At 41.4% G+C, this 4,361-nt stretch overlaps 1 protein-coding gene across 1 annotated transcript in view; it reads left to right on the top strand.

Annotated features, from left to right (window-relative positions):
* The window catches only part of PROX1 (prospero homeobox 1), a 37,299-nt gene that overhangs the window by 2,111 nt on the left and 30,827 nt on the right, over positions 1–4,361 (top strand). The window lies entirely within an intron of this gene.

Below are 4,361 nucleotides of genomic sequence, written 5' to 3'. Positions count from 1 at the left end.
CCTTGGCCAAAATCCATTCAAGCCATGGCTGCCGCCTTTCCCTCCCCTGCCAGGCCAGCGCACGACCTGAGTTAATGGTGTTGTGACTGGCGCTTGCCAAGAGCCACGGTCCGGTTGCTCACGAGCCTTCAGCTCTCAAGTGTGTGAGGGAGACGAATCACAAAAGACACAGGTACTGATATATTCAGGCTGCATCAAGTTCTTTCCCCCACCCAGAGGTCTGTTCCTCAGCCCTTGTGCAGCTGCCTGCTATGCATGATTAACCTCTGTTCAGCCATACACAGAAATCTTTTGTCCTAACATACACAAAGCAAATTATTTTGGAAAGCTAGAGAGAACAATTAAATATAAAACTTCAGCTGTATTAAATTTACAGGACACTTCCCCTGCTTAAAAAAACCCCATGATAATCTCTCTTTTTAGCTCAATAGTAGGCTTTAGGTAGGGGAAAAATTCCATCTCTGCCTTCATTTAGGCACATCCAGACATAGTAGTGATGTTTTTGGTTGTTTTTTTTTTTCCTGGAAACTAATAAGTATTTTTTTTTCTTTTTTAGCAATAACACCTCCCACTACTTTGATCTTTTCCCCTGATGTGCTTTTTGGTCAAAAGATTTTGCTTCCAAGTACAGTCATATTAAAAGTGAATAAAATACCATGTCTGCCCAATGTTAAAATGGAGGATTTTGCATGAAGGCTAGATTCACATTTTGTTTCCCACTTCCAAGGCTCCAACAGAAGGTAACAGCACAAGCACAGAGCCCTAAATGCAGCTCGTTTCATTCTGAAGTTGTTGAAGGTAATTGCAACTGAATAACTCTACCCCTCCCTGAGTAATGGTGGTGATGCTGAGGAACTTGTCCTCTTCCAGAGGTATCATGTGAGGGCAGATGCCCGAGGCTGTGCCCCATCACTGGGTGTCTTCTGGGTAATTGATAACTCTGGTGGTTTTAGATCAGTTTAACCAGATTTTCTCTAGACATGTCAAATCCTCAGGAAGGTGCTGGCAGGGCTTGAGACCCTCTGGTTACCCGTGGCAGTGTCCACCGCTGGGATGAAGGCAGGTACTGCGGGTCCAGAGCCCATCACCACCAGTCTTTGAGTCTAGCTTTTTAAGTCTAACTTAGGTCAAGTCTCACTCAAGAATTGCTCTTGTTTAACCTGTATGAATAGTCCCATTTCTATAGGGGGAAGTGCCCCCACTTTGAAAGTGCCTTCCTTAGCTTTTGGTGGTTTTGAGAGCCAGTTGGTAGTGGACATGATGTTTGAGGGACCTCGTTCTCTGCTGCACTGGTAGCAGGGAAATCTTCTCCTTGTCATACATGTTGTGTGGGAAAACGGAATTCGGTCTAAATCTAGCATCACTCGCAATTACTGCCAGTTACTTTTGAAGTTCCAAATCAAAAATCTTCTGCATGTTGAAATGCAAGCTGTGAGGCTTGGAAAGCAGTGCTGAGGTCAACAGGAGTGGCAGCCGAGGGCACAACTCAGGCCAGGGCAATTAGGTAATTTCTGCCAGACAGTACAGTGGCATACTAATTGTTTTTGTGTAAAAGTAGTTCTCCTATCCTGGGAGAGGAGTGAGCAGACGTGAGAAATACCGAACACGTGAACTAGGAGCAGTTCTAGGGCTGCACTTGATTCTCTCCACCCGTGGAGCATCTCTCCTTCGCCCCTTGTCTCCCCCTTTCTCTTGCTCATTCTCGCTGGCAGTCGCTAATGGAGCTCGTTGCTTTTGCCAAAACAAGGGTGCGAGAGTCCCTGGCTGCTCCGAGGCTCAGCCAGGGAAAAGACCGAGTGCTGATTTCCTTCCTCCTTCCTTGCTCTGCTTCTTCCCCTGCCATCAGGAAAGTGCTCTGACTTTCCCACCTAGATGCTATCGCAGGCTGCAGTTTGATCTGGGTTTAGACACAAACCTATTGGGACAAACAGATTTACTAAATGGCGCTTCTACACAATGTGTACCCTGGTATATGGCTCAGCTGCGGGGATGGATGTTTTTTCCTAGCAGCGGCTCATTTATCCAGGTAGCTTACAGTTTCCAAGGAAAGGCGTTGTATGGAGTTTGGTTTGTTTTGTGGCTGATGCTGTTGTGACACTTATTTTACGTGGTTGAATGTGCACATACAGGGAATGTATTTCTTGAGAAGCAGGTTTTTCTTCTCTTTAGAAAGCAACATCTGTTTTCCTGGATAATACAGCCAGGATGAGAACATAAGATTAGCAGAGAAAGCCAAGTTCAGGTTTTAGTAGTAAGCTAAAATACTGAACTAGCCTGGTTTTAGTTTTTTTTTTCTTTTTTTTTTTTTTACCTATGCCCGTAAAATGTGTCTAATCATTCTTTGCTGAATTGTAGAAGGAAATGGTTAATATTTGTGCATGTTGCTAAACAAGATAAAATGCACCTGCAGCATGAATTCCCATCTTGGTCATGAATGCAGTCTGTATCTTTGCAAACTAATCTGTTTAATCAAATATTAAGTTTTATTCAAATTCCAAAAGAAACAGACAGCGAATTGTTTTTCTGCATGGTCTTCCTTTGTCATGCGTCCTCTTTGCATCTCAAGAAAAATAGCCTTGTTCAGTCCCAAAAGATTTGCATAGACCGAAATTGAAGCACAGCAATAGTTTGTATGCTGTTAAGACATCCGCAAAGGTGAAGAAGTTTAGCGTGCTCTTCCTGGCAGGAGGGCTTTAAAACATTAGTGAAACTTTCTACAATTTTATTTATTTTTTAAACAGAATTCCCATCCAACTGGAATGAGTTTCACAGTCCCAATATGTGAAAGCTGTAATTAGTGAATTACAACATTTTGAAATGAGGAGTTATTACATCTCACTAGAATTAAACTAATTAAATGTAAAAAAAAAAAAGTGCGATTGTACAGCAAGTTGGCTAACTCTGTGCTGTTGATATAACCTGAGTAATGAACAAATACGTCCCAGCCAGCATGTTCTTTGGAGGATCTTGAAGATGCTCTGAGATACAGCTATTGGGAGCTTTGCTAATTAAAAGCACCTGAGGTGTAACTTAAGGAGCAGCTTGGCTTTGCTAGTACAGATTTTGTACCTGATTCAGCCTATTCTTACCTCTTTTCCTTCGGCTTAGTACATATGTGGGCTAGAAAAACTTGCCAGAGCATTTGTGTACGGTAGCTGAGGCTGACAGTAACAGGAGTGCAAGATCGTCTCCACTGAAAAACATTTTTGCAAAAGAGGAGCATTACCTGGGAGGATTGAAGTGCAAATGAGTCAAATGCTGTGCAGTGCCACCCCTGTGCTTCACAGTAAAAACACACAAGAGCATGTATATGTTTCATTCCTGGTATTTAGTTTCCTGTTTCTTAGCGTTTTGCCTTTTTGCTGCTGCTGCATTAGGTGAGACTACGCTGTGTAAACGCACAATGCTGAGACTCTCGGGTTGTTTGAACACCGCTTTAGGTTCAGCTGCAGTACGCTGTTCTTCTGATCTTTTATGTTCCTGAGCAGATGTCTTTCATTAATTTATGGATTTATCATCTTTTCTTTCTCTCCGTTTTTTTTTCTTTCCCTGTTTTTTTTTTTTTTTTTTTTTTACACCTGGCAGCTGGCTCAAGTTTCAGCAGTTATTGTCTATTTTGCATTACCCATAGAATTGAATGTCATCTGTCTTCACAAAGCTATAGCTAAGAGAATTGAGGCAAGCCACACGAGCTGCTGGGACAGAGCTTGTTTGCGTTCCATTCGGCACCCCTCCTCCCTTTACCTCCTTAATATTTATTTGTGCTCGTTTTCTTTCCTGGCCTTGAATGGGGCTTAGCTCGTGTTCGGTACAGCTGTATGTTTACTGAATCTATTTCATCATGAGTCATTGTGCGTGTGTAAGTATCCTGGAAACAGCTAGTGCTTTCTTGGAAGAACAGTTGCTTTTCAGCCCAAGCACTTAAAAAGGAAATTAAGCAATTGGTCAGTTCAGGGTTTTTTTTGAAAATAGCAATGGGTTATCTAATTCTCTGCTCTTAAGTGTGTCATTAACTATTTTTTCCTAGATTATTACAGATCATATCTTTTATCACAGTAAAGCGTTAACCTTAGGATCAAGATATACAGATTTGTTGCATATTTGATATCGCTTTAAGGCTGCCAAGTGCTTAAGAACAAGTATAATTTTAATAAAAAATGGATTTCTGGGAATTTGAGACTCAGAACATCTTTTAATACATGTTTCATTCAATATCAATATCCTCTGGCATTAGAGCAGAAAATATTTAAAAATCCTAAATGCAGAAGGAATCCAAATGCTTAGACAACTGTCTAATATACTTAAATCCAGCAAATATGAGAGCTTTTTTTTAAGTTTTAGTCCATCTTTGAGTTTGCAGG

The sequence above is a fragment of the Apaloderma vittatum genome, unplaced genomic scaffold (genome assembly GCF_000703405.1).
Source record: "Apaloderma vittatum isolate BGI_N311 unplaced genomic scaffold, ASM70340v1 scaffold16563, whole genome shotgun sequence".
NCBI classification, from domain to species: Eukaryota; Metazoa; Chordata; class Aves; order Trogoniformes; family Trogonidae; genus Apaloderma; species Apaloderma vittatum.
This window is presented reverse-complemented; position numbering and strand designations above follow the sequence as displayed.